Source organism: Spermophilus citellus (genome assembly GCF_964194105.1).
Source record: "Spermophilus citellus genome assembly, chromosome: 2".
Taxonomy (NCBI): Eukaryota; Metazoa; Chordata; class Mammalia; order Rodentia; family Sciuridae; genus Spermophilus; species Spermophilus citellus.
Genome location: NC_138183.1, coordinates 58,959,274 through 58,978,465, shown reverse-complemented (window position 1 = coordinate 58,978,465; position 19,192 = coordinate 58,959,274).

Genomic DNA, 19,192 nt, shown 5'->3' with positions numbered 1-19,192 from the left:
GAGATTGCCCCAGGGGTGGTTACACATTGAGCCATATCCCCAGCACTCTTTTTTTTTTCTTTGAGACAGGTTCTCCTCAAGTTGCTTAGGCCCTCCCTAAATTGCTGAGGCTGATTTTGAACTTTTGATTCTCCTGTCTCAGCCTACAAAGCCGCTGGGAATACAGTTTTGCACCACTGTGCCAGACTCTTGCCTAAATTCTTGTAGGAAAAGGCATATTTTTTTTATACAACAACAACAAAAAATGTGCAACATTCTGTAACGGACCTCTATATTCTTAAAAAGGACAAATAGCTTATGATATTCAAGCCAATTCTGCCTGTCATATTATGTCACTTGGTTTCACTTTATTATGTACATTACCAAGAAAGAGAGAAAATAAGCAAAATTTTCAATGCAAAAAAATAAAGGATGAGAGTTCAGGAGCCACATTTTATGAAAAATGTAGTATGAATCAGACTCTCGGAGTTACAGAATTTATAGAAAACTAGTTTTGCAGAGTATTTTTGAGAACACAGTATCTTTTTTGTTATTTCTGTATATGTGTGGGTTTTCATTCTTTTTTATCATTGTCCTTTAAATATCTATTTAAATTTATGGACCATAAAATGTTGATTTTAGGAGCTATGGAATTAATATTAAGCTAAAAATTACAAGAAGAAAATAAAGATAGGTGCATTCATGCATTTTCCCTCCTAATGTATTTTTATTATCCATATAATATGTATTTTTAAAAGAATAATTGTGAGTCTACAGTAGATATAGGCCAAGGTAGACTTTTATAAAGCTATAATTCAATTTAGAAGGCTGTAATTAATCACATTTGATAGAATTATTATTTTTTTTTTGGTGATAAGTAAAGAGAATGAAGAATGTAATTTCTGTTTTGAATAGTTTTTGCAGATAATAGTTTTTGTTGTAGCTGCTGCTTTTTAACAAATAATTATTCTCGAAGAAATGTGTTACCAACTACATGATGCATTTGCTCTCTCCTTAATGATATTATTTGTAATTGGGTTGGTGAGAACAGGGCTAGAGAGATGACAATTGTAGAAGTTAAAAGTGTGTCAACAAGAATCAGTATGAGCATCCTCATGAGCCAGGTCACAGAGACTGGGCAATTTGATGCTGAATTCATGGATATTTATATAAATGTGTCTGTCATTTAATGACTTTCTTTTCTTAGAAAAAACACAGTGTCTCCCCAAATACAGTTTATTTCCTTAACATGGGCCAAAAATAGTAATCTTCACTTCAAAATGTTGATAAGAGGATACAGATAATCAATGGGAAAAATTTGCCTATTATAAATAAAATAGATTTTGTCTTTTTAAATATTACCCATTGTTTAAACAGATATGGATTGTTTTTACATTCAATCCCAATTCTGATTACAATACAATAATAGAGAATACAAAAAATAAGATAATTAAAAATAAGGAAACTTTAACTGGTTATATTATATTTCAGTGCAGGAAATATATTTAAAGCAAGACATTGTAGTTAGGAAGTACTTTGGATGAAAACAAATAAAGAAACATCCTCTCATGTATATGGAAGACACTGACTAGTCAAAGAAATTTGAAAAAAAAATCTGGAAGTGTCATTATCCCTTATTTCAATATATACAACAGGGCTACTGTATCTAAAACAGAATGATTTGGACAAAAATGCCAACTCATAGACCACTGGCATAGGACGGAGACAACAGAAATAAATCCATACATCTAAAACCAACTGATGTTCTACAAAGGTGCCAAAAATGTACACTGGAGAGAGAATAAGTTATTCAGTAGATGATGCTGAGAGAAATATATATATATATATATATATATATTCATATGCAGAAGAATGAAATCTGACCCCTATCTCTTGCCAATTGTAAAAATCAACTCAAAATGGATGAAGGACATAAATAAAACATAGAGGAAACATGAAAAATAGAGGAAAGGCTTCAAGATATTGTTATAAGCAATGATTTTTGGAGAATAGACTCTAAAAGCATGGAAACCATAACAAAATGATGGACAAGTGGCTTTCTATTAAACTTTTGAGGCTCCTGCACAGCAAATGAAGCTATCAGCAGGATGAAAACCACCTAGAGAAAGGGAGAAAATATTTGTAAACAATTCATCATTCAACAGAGGATTAATATCCATAACACATAAGGAATTCCAGCAACTCAATAGCTATAAAATAAAATAAAAATCTGATTAAAATGGGCAAGGGATCTGAATAGATATTTCTTGAAAACAAAATAGTAATGGACAACTATAATGGAAATTTATTAGATGAAACAAATGCTCATTGTCACTAGCTATAGGTAAAATGCAAATCAAAACCACAATTGAGCAATATTTCAGTCTATTCAGTTTATTTTTAAAAATTTTTTTAATTCGTTTTGGTATCCAGTATTGAATCCAGGATTACTTTACGAGTGAGCTGCATTCCCAGCCCTATTTTTAAATTTTTGTTTTATTTTCTGTCTGGGGTTACATGTGTATGCCAACATGCCTGGCTATTAATTTTTTAAAAGCAAAAAATAACAAATGTTGGCAAGGATTTGGAGGGAAAAAATATCTTATACACTTCTAGGGGGAATGTAATTAGTAGAGTCACCGAGGAAAACTATATGAAGTTTCTTCAAAGAACAAAATAGAGAACTAACATAGGACCCAACTTTTTCACTTGTGGATGCACATCTGAAGGAAACCAAGACAGTATTCAAAAAAAAAAAATAGCTGAACTCCTATGTTTATTGCAGCTAAAGTATGGAATAAACCAAAGTGTCCATCAATGAATGAGTGGATGAAGAAAGCCTGGTTCATTTATACATTCTGGAATATTAATCTTTTCTAAGAAAGAATGAAACCTGTCATTGTGGCAAAATTGATGAAACAGGAGGACATATCACGTTAAATGAAATAAGTAAAATACAGAAAGACAAATACCATATTTTTTTCCTCATATGTAGAAGCTCAAAAAAAAAGTTTGATCTCAGAGTAGAAAAAAAATTGATCTCAAAGTAGAAAATAGTAGGATAGTAATTATCATAGGGTAACAAGGACAGTGAGTAGGGTTATAGAGTGAGAGTAGATAATAGGTCTAAAATGATTTAGATAAGAGAAATAAGTTCTGCTATTGTACAGAGCAGTAGGGTGACTATAGTTCACAATGCTCTATTATACATTTGATGAAGAAGTAGAAGAGAGGAGTTAGAAGACTACCAGCATAAAGAGATAGCAAGGAGATAGACATGTTAATTATCCTTGCTAGATCATTACATAATATTTATATTGAAATATGACACTATACTTCATAAAAAGGAATAATAAAAGTAATATGAATAAACAAGTAAATGAATAGGGACAAAGAAAATAATTAACTTCATAGAGATTTAAATTTTCAGGAGTTTGTAACTAATTAGTTCATTGCAAAGACAAAGAAATTTTCCCTTTTTAAAAAACTGACCAAAACCACTAAGACAATATGAAAATATTAAGGAAAACTATGGAATTCACTCTATATTTCATTAAATGCCAAATAAACAAACAAGGAACATTTTAGAAATATTTAACTAATTTGGATACATCTTTAAATATTATTTTTACAAAAGCATTTAATCTGAATATTTTATCTTATTTCCTATGTGGTAATAATTATTATTTAGCTTCTTATCTCAATAAAATTTCAAATTTCCCAGCATGCATACGTTTCCAGTTAAAAATGTCAATAAGAAAAACAACGTTAATCAGATTAGATACTGTCTTTCACAAGTAGCAAAGCAAAATAAACAAGTCTTACTAAGCATTCATAAATAAGGCATACTAGGTTTCCAAGAGGATAAAATGGAAGGGAAAAAATTATGAATTCTGCTACAAAGGGTAAAATGTAAGTGTGGGCTGTAATCTGAAAATAAGCTCACAAAGTTTCATAAAGGACAGTTACTAAAGTCAGTCTTAAGAGAATAGACTGGCAGAGAGTGTGGTGAACACACATTCAGCTTGAGTGAATGGTAAAAATATATCTCAAAGGCAGAAAAATCGGGGTTTACTAAAATAGTAGTTGAATAAATGAATTATGCTGGCTTTGTGACTTTGAGATGGTCAATGATTGGAGGTATACTGCAATAGCTCCCTCGAGACAAGATTGTTTGGACTGTAGAATGTCAGGTTTAAGTACTTTAAAGTGATGCTGTTCTCAAAATTTGAAGGATTCTAAGGATTAAAGATTTATTGTAGTAACCATTAAAAATTGAAGATGGTAATGTCATCTTCATTTTTGTCTTTCTTTATTTTTAGTGTGAACAAGACATCCCTAATATGGTAACAATAGTGGCACTAGCTGGACAGAAAGAAAATATGCATGGGAGAATTCCTAAGGAAATACAGTCATTAGAACTCAGGAACTCAGAACACAGAATTACCCATTAATGAATGAAAGTCCTCAAGTACAGGCAGTTTTGAGAATTGGGATATTAAGAAGATAGACTGTGTATCGGATAGGGGAGTTGGAGAATATTTTAATAACCTGTAGAACCTCAAATAGTAGAATATTAAAGTGGAAATATCAAGGAATTTCTGCAAATCCAGGAAATCAGATAGACTTTCCAGAAAAGAGTCAAGTTGAAAGCTTAATGTAAGAGAACAGGTCACAGATGTGAGAGTCAAGGCTGTGGACCTCAGTAAGTCTCTAATGTAAAACTAAGGAGAATATTCCCAGAGGAAAACTTGGAGGATTTCTCTCATTTCTCATGGGAATCTGCAGAAAAAGGATTGAGTGGAGTTGCATATTATGAAATTTCAGGGAAGTAGTATTTTTAAAGAGAATAAATGACCAGTGTGCAACCTACTATAATAAATGTAAATATAAATATAGTAAAATCAAAGAAACTTTAATGTTATTAATAACTATAATAAAATTAAATAGCAAATAAAATAAAATAAAAGTAAAAATGTGTGAGAAACGGAAAAAATGGATGAAGAATTAGAAGAACTCTGATAGGGGATTATATCTGGAGAAGTAAGAGTGCAAATGATGCATTATGAATTCTAGAATGTTTACAATTGAAGTCTTCAGTTAATCAGACAATACTTAAAATAATTTACATCTAGGCAGATATTAGAAATATCATGAAAGCTGGGCATGGTGGTGCACACCTGTGATCCCAGTAGCTCAGGAGGCTGAGGATAGGAGGATCATAAGTTCAAAACTAGCCTCAGCAACCTAGCAAGACCCTAAGAACTCAATGAGTCCCTGTCTCCAAATAAAAATAAGCACCCCTGGATTCACTCCCCAGTACCCCCCCCCAAAAAAAAGAAGAAAATAGCATGAACATGAAAACCTGGATTATACACAGGAAGTGTGAAGGAGTGAGTGAAGGCTCTTGCTGCTGGATCTGAGTCATGGAGGGGACATAGAGGATGCCATGTTCTCTGAGAATCCTTGAGAGCAGAGCCACCTTCTACCTGCAAGACCAGGATGGACTAGGCTTCTCACAGCAAGTGCTGCTTCCAGAAAGATAAATAGGCCTCATCCTAAAGAAATGGAGGTGGAAATGGGAATAAAGAAGGAGTTGGTATAGGCAGGCAAGTCCCATCAGAGAAAAAGATATCAAACAGCTGGAAAACAACACATCAGGGTGACTAAGAAGGAGACAATTGTGAGAAGTTTGGTGAGAAATCAGGATGATGATAAGTGACAAGGTGAAAAAGAAATTGTGGCCTTGCAAGTGCTGCTAAGAAATTATAACATTCCCTTGAGTATAAGGAATAATAGGCCTCTAAGCAGAGGAATGATAGTTATCCCAGTCAACAACAATATCCAACTTTCTATTTTGCAGTTTATGAAAAAAGAGAAAGAGCAAAATCAATTACCAATGAGGGGTCAACAATCTATGCTTATTTCTTCTCATTTTGAAATTTCAAATGCCTTAAAGCATAGGAATTATGAACTTTATAAACATACTGAACCTCAAGTTCATGTTATTGCCTACTTTTAATTTAAAAAAATGAGTTGTCTTTAAAGTTAAAATATAAACAACTTTATAACTGCTGGGATTATTGTTAATCCTACAAGGGACTTTATTTTTATAGCAGGCCCAAATCAGTATGACTCTGAGCCAGCCAATGGGAACAGAAAGAAATGTTGATTGAAAGAGAAGTCAGCACCTGCTGATGGCTTCCAATCAGTAAGATGCTAAAGTTAACTTTTCCCTGCCTCTGAAGATAGCATAATAATTTATCCAAGGCAGTAGACAAATTTCTATCCATCCACTAGACTATATCACAAATAAAAATTGATTGACTATGGTACAAACTTACCAGTCACTTGGGGAATCACTTAACTATGCAAGTATCTAACAAAAATAGCCGAAATAGCATTCTGTTTCTTATGTAATTATTTCATTTGCCACTGCTATAGAATTCTGAAAAAGCAACTTTAAATCTTACTGTATAACTAGAATAAATATATTAATGTACCTGCATTATGTATGTTTTTTGATAGCAGACAATATATGAATAACCATTAGTTTCAAGAATCACTGGCTGGGGAAGTATATGGTATACGAAAATAAAACCCAAACAAACAACTATATTTAAACTTACTGAGAGCTGGTTATTAGGGACATGGTTTCTTGAACTGAATTATCACATTTGGAATTCGTGACCCAAAACTGTTGCTTTTCTCAGTTGTGCAATTGACACCCACCAGCAGAGTGTATGTTGTGGGGAGAGATGCTTTTTTTAAGACTTGTTAATTTAACTTATGTAAATAATTGGCTGAAACATGAAGAGTGCAGAATTTTATCATTTGGAAGGCTTTATTAACTGAAAAGTCAGGTGTTGAAATACTTTTAAATCCTGTTATTCTGTTCTCTGCTGGTGTAATGTGGGCAGATTCTCACTTGTTAATTATATTGTGTACAAAAAAGTAGAAAAACTCAATCAAAAGAAATAAAATAAACTCTATCATTATTTCTTTGCAAGTAAGTATATATCTACAAAAATATATGGTCCTTGCTGTCACAAAACCAGCTTTGTCCTGGTCACAATACCACAGACACAAATTATTATGACAGAATTATTTCCTTTTCCAAGATACTGCTTTATACTCTAAATAATCTTATTACTCTACCATTAAAACTAACCATTATGAAATTCTTACTTGAAGATAACTACCCAGAAACTCTCGAAAAATCAGAAAAACATTGATCCTTATAATTTCAGAGAGCAAATTTCCAAAATAATATATCAATCCTGTTTAATCTATAGCTTAAAATTGATATTTTTTAGATTATACATGATTGCAAATTTTACCTTTACCCTCTTTATCTCACTGTAAGAATGGTAAAGTGACCAACTTGATTTAAAACCACTGATTATCTCTAAAATTTATAATAATGTTTGCTTATGAGAAACTGTGGTATAACAATAATATTTCATAGACCTGATTCTTTAAATATATTAGAGGTGTTACTTACATATCATTTAAGTATATTTTGTGCCTCCATCTTGGCTATGGATTTTAATCCCCCCAAGATGTTTCTAATATCCCTATTCTGATTTAGATTTATCAAATTAAATGTTGAATATCACTATACATGTTTATTAAACCATATGTATCACCTTATATATCATTATCACCTGATTCTAATGTTCTTGAGAATCTTTAGGGCATTAAAAAAAGTGGATAAAAACACAGAATAGTACGTGAAGTACATAATTATGGTCCAGGGGTTTGGCTGTAGCTCACTGATAGAACACTTAGCTAGCATGTGTAGGCTCTGATTTCAATTCTCAGTACTGAAAAAAATAAAATATGTTAATTCAGTAAGTGTTTTCATAAACAAATGAATAAGGACAAGTAAGCAGAGCATTCCTGGAAGATAGAGAACATATCCTGATTTTAAATTGATATAAAGTGTCTTCAGAAAATAATTAAGATATGAACAAAAAAATTCAATAAAATTAAAAGAAATAGGCATTTAGGAATTAAGTGATGAAGAAATGGCAGGGACACAGAACTGGCAAATGGTCTGCAGCTCAGCTGTTGCTGATGAATGTGAGCAACTCCATTTCGGTCATCAATAAGGCGAACTCTTCCATGCAGACCTGAAATAGAGGGCAGGTACATTCAAGACAAACAAGACTTCCATCATGTTTCCAATACCCAGAGACTGCTGTGAGTTACCTCTGTCGCAAACTGCAAGGATAAAAGGCTTACCAGCTCAAGAAGGAAATATTGTCACTTTTGAAAATGGTTTTAAAAAAAAAGACTTCACTTGCTATAGATATTTGCAAAATCTTGCAACTCATTAAAATGAGGGACAAGGAAAAGGCACAGGGATTTGAAGAATATAAATAGTAACAACTGGAAAGTGTGGTATACTGTAAAATAAAATGGGTTGGACTTCTGATAAAAAGCATAAACTCTGCACACCAAAGGAAGCTATAGAACCATGCAAATGGAGAAGGGACCCCTGCACCCAGGAACCCTGACCTTCGAACACTGTCCACTCACCAAACCCAGCTTTATGAGTAAGTGGATTAGTTAGCAGCTGGAGAAGTGGTATGGGAAGAGAATTTTCCATGAAATTTCTTTTAAATTTCATGCTAAGACATAAGAAAGCTCCATATATGGAGGTAACCTTGTGAGTTAAGAAATAATTAACTGAGCTAAATTATAATACAATGTATGTTTATTTCTTCTCGTTTTGAAATTTCAAATGCCTCAAAACATAGGAATTATGTACTTTATAAACATACTGAACCTCAAGTTCATGTTATTGCTGCTCATAGATTGTAATTCTTTATAAAGTATGTCTTTACATCCTCAAGATATCTAATCATCACTGCTCAATACCCAATTCGGTCATTGAGAAATTGCACACGAAAGCCTATTTACTTAACAAATAAATTTCTATGTGTCAGAGACTGTACTAAACTCTGAACAAAAATTATCATCCAGAGAAACATGAGGCCTACTTTACTGAAGTTTAATGAGCATAATAGATATTTAATAGTCAAATATAGAATGATACAATTAGAATTTTATTTGAAGTGATGGATTGTCGCGACCCCCTTGCCCGCAAGGAAGACGCAACAACAGGAATCTTCTTTCAGCCGTTTATTCAGGTCCTTGATATTTCTTCTTCTCTCTCTCGGATGCCTCTCCCAGCCTTAATAAAGCATCTCAAGCCCCAATGCGAAGCTGCCACGTGGAGCTTTCTCATAGGGTGTTAAAAAACCATGCGCCAACTCTCCCAAATAAGGAGTTGTTTGTTACAGACCACAGCGGAGCCAGCGCCATCTTGTAATGGCGACCACAGTCCGCAGAAACGGCTCACCACAATGGATAGTGAGTTCTGAGGGCTAAATCAAAAGATTCTGATCAAGTCTCAGAATCTGATCATGCCCTTAAGGGGGAACTCACATATGAGTAGACGTTAAATTGAGGAAGGGATATAGTGGAGTGAAATTCAAGGCAGAGGGATGAACTGGCTAAATAGATTGAGACTGTAGGCAGCAATCTGGGTGTAATCCAGTGCAGGCAGTAAGGAGAAGAGTATTTGCAGAGGACACTGTGCCATCCTTCAGGAGGAGTATAGATCATAAAGGCTAAGCATTTTAAGCTTTAGCTCAAGTGACAGTTTTAAGCAGGGGTGTAACAAGACTGACTATAGCTGCACTTGAAGGTCATTTTCACTTCAGAAGCAAATGGATTGGATAAGGAGGTCTTAGGACAGGGACATCAATTATATTGTCAATAGGAATGCTAAGAGGTCACTAGGGTTCAATGATAATAAGTGTTATCTACACCCTTTTCTTCATTTCCCCAGACTTTTTAAACACTGAGTGACCTAACTTTATATCTGGTAGCCTCTTCTTTATGAATATTTACTCCTAAATGAATTCCTCAAGTCTCATAGTTAAAATTAAAAAAAAATACATGTATATATTATCTAGATCCAGATTTTTCTCAAATTCCTATTCCCATGTTGGACCCACACTTGAACTCCAAAACTTATCTCCACTTTGATTTCTAGTAGGCACTTCAAATTTAGGATGCCCAATAATTCTTGATTGAAAACCCTCCATATTTGCTTTTCTTACAGTGTCTCCTACCTGCATAATTGGGAACCTCATTTTCCAGTTGCTCAAAATACTTTTGACAGATAGAATGCTTGACTACTCTTTTTTTTCCCCTCACAATGTATATCTAATTTATCAGTAAAAGTCATTCCCAGTAAATCACAGCCCAACCCCATTTTGCCATCTCCAATCTAACACCCTGGTCAAAGGCACTAATTTTTCTCACTTAGATTATAAGTTTCTTAAATATTCTCAATTTGTGAAATTAAATCCCAACAAAAATCATTTTAAGTCATCTAATATTGTTTTCTGTTATCAAAACCAAAGCCAGTCAGTACCTTTACAATATTTTTAAAATGGAATCTAATATCCTCTGCAGCAGATTATATTTCTAAATGTGGCTGGAACAAAATTACCATCCCGTATGCTTTTCAGCAGTGTCATATTAACACTCTCCCATTAAGATATCAAGTACAGGCCCCATATGTGTCACGTGCCTGTAATACCAGAGATTCAGGAGTATCAAAAGTACCAGGCCAAGCAGGGCAATTTGTGGGTACTTTGTCCCAAGATTTAAAATAAAAATAGGTGGGGATGTATTTCAGTGATAGAGTCCACCCAGATCCAATCCCTAGTACAGAAAAAGAAACCAAGGAAGGAAGGAAGGAAGGAAGGAAGGAAGGAAGGAAGGAAGGAAGGAAGGAAGGAAGGAAGGAAGGAGGGAGGGAAAAAAAAGAGAAAAAGAAAAAGAGAGATTAAGAGATTGAGTTCATTTTTACACCAACTTGTCTCTGACTGACTCTGTGACTGCTTTGAGACAGAGAAAGAATATAGCAGAACTGATGCTATGCCAGCTCTAGACCTGGTCCTAACACCTTGCTGTTTTTTTTTTTTTCCTGCTTCTTCAAATGCTCAATTTTGAAACTCCTCTTATTTGGACAATCTCACTGAAGACCCAAGTCCTATCTTAGAACAAGTTCAATACACAGAAATAAGCCACATATAAGCTCTTTTCTCTAACTACAAGCTCTTTCTCCAGACAGTTATCTCTACATCTGAATCTTACTCCCTTCTTTGATCTATTGAAGTCACCTGTTTAAAGAAGTCGACCTTGACCATTTGAATAGAAGAAGAGAAACAGGGAAGAGTGAAGATGGCAGATTAGAGGAAGGATGCACTTCCCAGCAGATTCTTAGCAGAATACTGCTTCTCCTTGAGGTGAGTAACTCAGATTCAATATTGACAGTACAAGAAACCATAGAGACACAGAAAGTCAGGAACTTTGAACATAAGAAATAATATAAAAACCCAGAATTTTATATATATAAAATTTATATATATGATACATATATATAAATTAAATTGAATTATATTATATATAAATTATATATAGACAAATATATGTGTATATATATATATTTGTATGTATATATATGTATGTGTGTGTATATATGTACATATATATAATATGTGTGTATACACACACACACACACACACACACACATGCTTTGGAAACCTGTGGAATAGAGAGGGAAGCTGATCTTTTGGACCCAGAGTCAGTAGGGCAAGAGTTTCAGTTAAAAGTAACTAAAGTCAGTGAATCTGCAAGTGGATAGTTCTGCAGAAACCAGGCTGGAAAAGGAACAAGTGCTGCAGAGTAGTGAGCAGAGACAGAAGATAAGAACTTCATAAAGAAAATTGCTGGTGAATCCAGTACTTGCCTATATGATCCCCGGAGTGTGCCTGAACCATAGTGACTAAAATAGGTGGCAAAGAAAATTGTGCCTGGAGCATAGCGCCTCCTGATACCAAGCAAAGAGAGCTTCCTTTGTTACTGGTGTTCAATAAGAGCTACCTGTAATAACCACACAAGAAAGAGCTAACCCCAGTGCCCATACCCAATAATTCATATTCATTACAGTGAATGTGAAACCTGTGAAGGTTTAGTCTATATACCTTAAAAGTGGCTTTTCCAAGAGATTCCTGAGATCCAGGTGTCTAGCAGAGATTAACATCTTCTTAACAACAGGGATCGTGGATCAAATCCCAAATACCCACTCACAGTGTCCCAAAGGTCAGCCAAAACCAAACACCAGCTACAAGAAGTTTAATTTAGAACTCTGTGCCACCCTCACTATAGGAATACAGCATTCACCCATAAATCCCACCCTGTACTGGGAGACGTGAAAGTGAAAACTATTACAACCAGCTTGGCTCCTAGCCACAACAGCTGGCATTAAGTGAGGAACACAAAGACATTGGACTTAACTACTCACAGTACTTGATTCAAGGATTACAGAGCTGAAAATAATATAAAGAATAAATCTCTATCTGTACAAATAGTTTGGACCACTTCAGGGAGGAAAAAGTGCTTTATTTCTTCTCGTAAATATTTTTCTCTTATCTCCAAATTTGTTACTCATTTTAAAATTTTATGTTTGTTAAATATTTCTGATTTTTTATTTTTTAATTTTTCAAATACATTACATTTTACTATTTTTTTTTGCTTTTTTTCCATTCTGCAAGTTTGTGTGTGTGTGTGTGTGTGTGCATAGTGAAAACACACACATACACACACACACACACACAATCTTGCCGAATACACACACACATATACACATATATACTTTATGTGAGAATAAAGAATAAAGACACAATGAGAAAAAATTTTTCATTTACTTTTATTTGTTTTTTCTATACCTGGTTATTATTTAGCCTTGGTATGACTTAGGTAACATATAATAATATGTGAATTTGAATTGTTTTGATCTTATATTTATTTGTATCTTAGTTTTTGACATTCTTCTTGCCCCTTGTTCAATGTATTTCCCTACTAATTAACAAATTTTCCCATTCTCTCTTCTATTTTTTATTAACTTTAATTTTTATTCTCTATTTTTACAGCCATTATCTACTATCTAAATTCTGCCTCTCCTCTGTTCATTTTATAAAATTTTTCAAAATCTCATGCTTTCTTACCCTATTTTCTCTTCATATAAAAACTGAAATCTCATTATCTAATGTAATTTATATAGTTTACATAATTTCTACCTTATTCACATTTTTGTGATTATTAATACAGTTAATGATGTATAAGATATCTAATATTTAATGCCTGATCCAGTTCATGTTGTTTATTGGTGGTACTAATGTTAAATGCAGACCCGCCCCACTGTCCCTATATAGGTGGCAATAAGCACTATAGATGTTAAAATAGACACAAGACTTTAGATAGTCCTGTCCTGGCGGTATTTTCAATAGCCACTAACCTCGCCTGGTACAGTATGGGGGTGGTAAATTGGCATGAAAATTTAAAGCAGGTTCTTGTTGGAGCACAGCACAAATTAGTTATATATGGGATGGTAGTTTTTCATCTTCCGTTGTCTCTGATGCAGCTTATATGAAATAATTGTTGTTCTGTTAAGTGAATACCACTCTGTAATTGCAAAAAAAAAAAAAAATTGCCGCTGTGTTGTTGACATTCTGAATGTTTCTAAGTGAATACATTTTTTTATTAGTAAAAAAAAAAAAAAAAGATAGACACAAGACATTTATCTTAAGGCCATACATGTATTGCTAACTTTAATCCTATCCCTGGCTTCCCCTTTCCTCAAGAGGGGTTGGGAAATGATTGGGACATTTCAGATACAGAGTGAAGATCCTAATGCTGAGCAATATTCAAAACTCTACCAAGAAACAATGAATCTCACCCTACACGTAATCTAAGCCTCAACAATACTTCACCACATAGAACCAGGGAGAAAGAGACACAATGAGAAAAAATCAGAGAGGGCTTTAGGTCCTACTCCTGGACATCTATTCATACATATAAAAACAGAGAGAAGTCCCAGAAAAAAAAAAGATAAATCTACACAAAATAGCATGCATAAATAAGAGGAAAGGGAATCTATCTCAACTGATGTGCAAGTTCAAGACCTCTGAAAACATGAGGGAGCAGGCAAACAAATCTCCCTCCAAAATTCACAATCCCCCCACAAAGGATCCCACTGTTATGAAAGGGGATGAAATTACAGAGAAATTAAAAAATTAAAAAATTGACCATTAAAATTTTCAATGAATTGAAAGAAGATCTAAGGAATAAAATAAAAAGTAAATTTAAAAAATTAGAGAGTTAATGCTGTAGACAAAAGATCATTTCAATAAAGAATTAGAGATGATGAAAGAAGACTGACTAATCAGAATGCCTGGAGATGAAGGACACAATAAATCAAATAAAAATTCACTTGAAATCATCCCAACTAATTGAGTAGTATATAAAATAGAATTTCAGGCATTAAAAAAGGGTATCAGAAGTTGAATTCTCTATATGGTATAAAGGAAAAAATTAAATGAAAGACCATAATCAGAATATACAAGATCCCTGGGACAGCATTGAAAGAACAAACCTGGTAGTCATTGGGATAGAAGATAACATGGACATGCATACTCAAGGCATTAACAACATCTTCAATGAGATAGTAACAGAAAAAATTTCCCACATTAAAAATGAAATAGACATCCACATACAGGAGGCACACAGGACCCCAAGTAGACAAGATCAAAATGAAACCTCTCCAATACACATCAGAATAAAAATAATTAACATAGAAAATAAGGAAAGAGTGTTAAAACCTGCAAGAGTGAAAACATCAGTTCACATTTAGAGGTAAACCAATAAGGTTCACTTCTGACTGCTTGAAGATTTTCACTTCTGACTGCTTGAAGACTTAACAACTTAACAACTTAAAATCAACTTTAAAATCAAAGAGGACCTAGAACAAGATAAGCTCTAAAAGAAAACAACTGTCAGTCCAGATTTTTATCTAGCAAAGTGGCTTTTCAACAATGGATAAGAAAATAAAAACTTTCTGTGACAAGGATAAACTAAAAGAATCCACACCAAGCCAGCACTACAAAAGAATACTTAAAGATATGCCTCACACAGAGGAACCCAAAAACAAATCCCAAAGCTCCGAAATAGATGAAGATCACTAGAAGAACAACCAAATAAATGAAAAATTAAGACATAATTTAATATAACAAACAAGCAAAAAGGGCATGAATCTAAAAACACATATCTATAACATAAGAGTGAATGTAAATGGTCTTGACTTCCCAATTAAAAAGGAAAACAGAATGGATCACAAAACAAGATTCAACTATATGCTGTCTGCAAGAGACTCATTTCATAGGCAAAGACACCCACAGACTGAAAATAAAAGAATGGGAAAAAAATTCCTTGCAATTGGAGTTAAAAAACAAAAAGAACTACCATGAGTAACTATTCTCATATCTGACAAAGCAGACTTCAACTAATCAGAAGAGACAAAGGAGGCCACTAATAATAAGATGTGAAGATAGTAAATTCATGTGTCAGTGCACCTAATTACATTTAAAAAGTACTTCTGAACATTAAATTCCAATAGACCACAATAAAATAATACTGAGTGAACCCAACACATCCTTATAACCAATAGACAGGTCATTCAAACATAAAATCAATAAATATGCTTCTGATAAAAATAATAGTATAAATCAAATGAACCTAATAGACATATACAAAATATTTTACCCCCAAAATAGCTGAATTTACTTGCTTGTTAGCAGCTCATGAAATCTTTTCCAAAATACACCCAGTTCTACATCATGACATATGTCTTAGTAAATAGAAAAAAAAAACATATCATCTGTGCATCCCATAAGATAATAATGGAATGAAATTGAAATCAACTGCAAGCAAAATAACAGAATATACAAAAGCACATGGAGATGGAATACTTATTTAGGAATGGGTCATAGAAGAAATAAAAAAATTATGAAAACAAATAAAAACAGAGATACAACATACCAAAATTTCTGAGCCAGTATGAAAGCAGTTCTAAGAGGAAAATTTATAATATTGAGTGACTACATTACAAAAGACAATAGAAAAATACCCAATACTTAAGCTTATACTCTACCTTAAGGCCTTAGAAAAGGAAGTACAAACTAATTCCAAAATCTAAAGAAGACAGGAAATAATTAAGATTAGAGTAAAAATTAATGAAAATGACAATAAAAAATATTACACAGAATCAATGCAACAAAGAAGTGTGGGTTTTTTTTAAAGATAAATGAGATTGATAAACCCTTAGCAAAACTATACAAAAAAAGAGCGCAAAAACCCAAATCAACAAATTAGAGAGGAAAGGGAGATATCATCATAGACCCTTCTAAACACAGAAAGCATTAAAAATTATTTTTAAAATTTCAACTTCAATAAACTGGAAATTCTAGAAGATACTGACCTACAAAAATTGAATCAGGAAGATAAAGAAAATTTAAACCAACCAACAGTAAGTAATGAAATTGAAACAAGTAAAAGTCTTCCAACAAACAAAAGCCTAGGATCAGATGAATTCTTAAGTGAGTTCTACTGGACCATTAAAGAGGGAAAAAAATATTAGTCTTTCTCAAATAATTTCATGAAATTGAAAGGGAGAAATACTCCCAAATATATTCTATGAAGCCAGTATAAACCTGATACCAAAACCAGATGCATACACATTAAAGAAAAAGAGTACAGACCAATATTTCTAATGAGCACAGATTTTAAAAAATCCTTTAAAAATATTAGCAAACTGTATTAAAAAACACATCAAGAAGCTAATCCACCATGATCAAGTGGGTTTCATCCCAGGGATACAAGGTTGGTTCCACATATGCAATTCAATGAATATAATCCACCATAAAAATTCAATTAAGGACAAGAATCATTTGATTATCTCAATAAATGCAAAGACAGTTTTTAATAAAATCCAGTACCCTTTCATGTTAAAAATGCTGGGGAAATGAGGGAGAGAAGGGACTTACCTCAAAATTATAAAGATTAAATATGACAAACCCAAAATAAATATCATACTGAATGGAAAAATACTAAAAGCATTTCTGCTAAAATCAGGAACAAGAAAAGAATGTTCACTCTTAGAATGTTTTTTTAAAATATAGTTCTGGAAACTCTGGCCAGAATATTCAGTCAATAGAAGGGAACTAAAAGGAAAGAAATAGGAAAATAAGAAGTCAAACTCTCTCTGTTTGCTGATGATACAATCATACATATAGAAGACTCAAAAAATTCTTCCAGAAGTTTTCTTGATCTGATAAATGAATTCAGCAAAGTATCAGGATACGAGATCAACATTCATAAACCAATAGCTTTCCTATACTCCAACAGTCATTCTGCTGAAAACGACATCAGGAAAATCCTTAACAAAACTATCCAAATAACCTCATTCACAATAACCTCAAAAGTAAAATAAATAACATACTTGGAAATTATTTTAATCAAAGAGGTGAAAAGATCTCTATAATGAAGACTATAGAATGATGAATAACATATTTTAAAATTTCTTAGAATATGGAAAGGCCTCCCATATTCTAGGATACCCAGAATCAATATTGTCAAAATGGTCACAATATCAATAGCAATATACAGTCAGTGCAATCCCCAAATAACAATGGCATTATTCACAGAATTGGTGAAAGACTGTTTATATTCTTTTAGAAGAATTAAAGTTCCAGAGAAGCCAAAGCAATCCTGAGCAAGAAAAACATGCAGGTGGTTTCACAATTTCTAATCTCAAATTATACTATAGAGCTACAGTAACAAAGGAGCATGGTATTGGCATCCAAATAGACAAAAAAAGCATCTTGAGCAAAACACTACACGAGGAAGAAATGAAAAACAATAACCAAAACCATCAGTGGGAAGTGCCTCAGTAAAGACAGAGGGTGAGGGGAAAGATAATCATGGAGAAACAAACTAAATTTTTTTAAAAAAGGATAAACAATCAAACATGGATGGAAGTACAAACCATATATCAATAGTAACTCTGAATGTCAATGGCTTAAACTCTCCAATAAAGGACATAGGTTGGTATCATGGATTAAAAAAACAAACCCAACAATATGCTGCCTCCAGGAGACACATCTGATTGGAAAAGACATACACAGGCTGAAGGTGAAAGGATGGGAAAAAATATACCACGCACACGGTCCTCGTAAGCAAGCAGGGGTGGCCATCCTCATATCGAATAAAATCGACTTCAAGACTAAGTTAATCAAAAGGGATAAAGAAGGTCATTATATACTGTTAAAAGGAACCATTCACCAACAAGACATAACAATTATCAATATTTATGCACCAAATAATGGTGCTGCAACATTCATAAAACAAATTCTCCTCAAGTTCAAGAATCAAATAGACCACAACACAATAATTATGGGTGACTTCAACACACCTCTCTCACCATTGGACAGATCCTCCAAACAAAAGTTGAATAAAGAAACTATAGAACTCAATATCACAATCAATAACCTAGACTTAACTGACATATATAGAATATATCAACCATCATCAAATGGATATACTTTTTTTCTCAGCAGCACATGGATCCTTCTCAAAAATAGACCATATATTATGCCATAGGGCAACCCTCAGTAAATATAAAGGGGTGGAGATAATACCATGCATTTTATCTGATCATAATGGAATGAAACTGGAAATCAATGATAAAAGAAGGAAGGAAAAATCCTACATGACATGGAAAATGAACAATATGTTACTGAATGATCAATGGGTTACAGAAGACATAAAGGAGGAAATCAAAAAATTCTTAGAGATAAATGAAAATACAGAGACAACATATCGGAATCTATGGGACACAATGAAAGCAGTTTTAAGAGGAAAATTCATCGCCTGGTGGTCATTTCTCAAAAAAAGAAAAAAACAACAAATAAATGAGCTCACACTTCATCTCAAAGCCCTAGAAAAGGAAGAGCAAAACAACAGCAAATGTAGCAGAAGGCAAGAAATAATTAAAATCAGAGCGGAAATCAATGAAATTGAAACAAAAGAAACTATTGAAAAAATTAACAAAACTAAAAGTTGGTTCTTCGAAAAAATAAATAAGATCCACAGACCTTTAGCCATGCTAACGAAGAGAAGAAGAGAGAGAACTCAAATTACTAACATACAGGATGAAAAAGGCAATATCACAACAGATGCTACAGAAATACAGAAGACAATTAGAAATTATTTTGAAAACCTATATTCCAA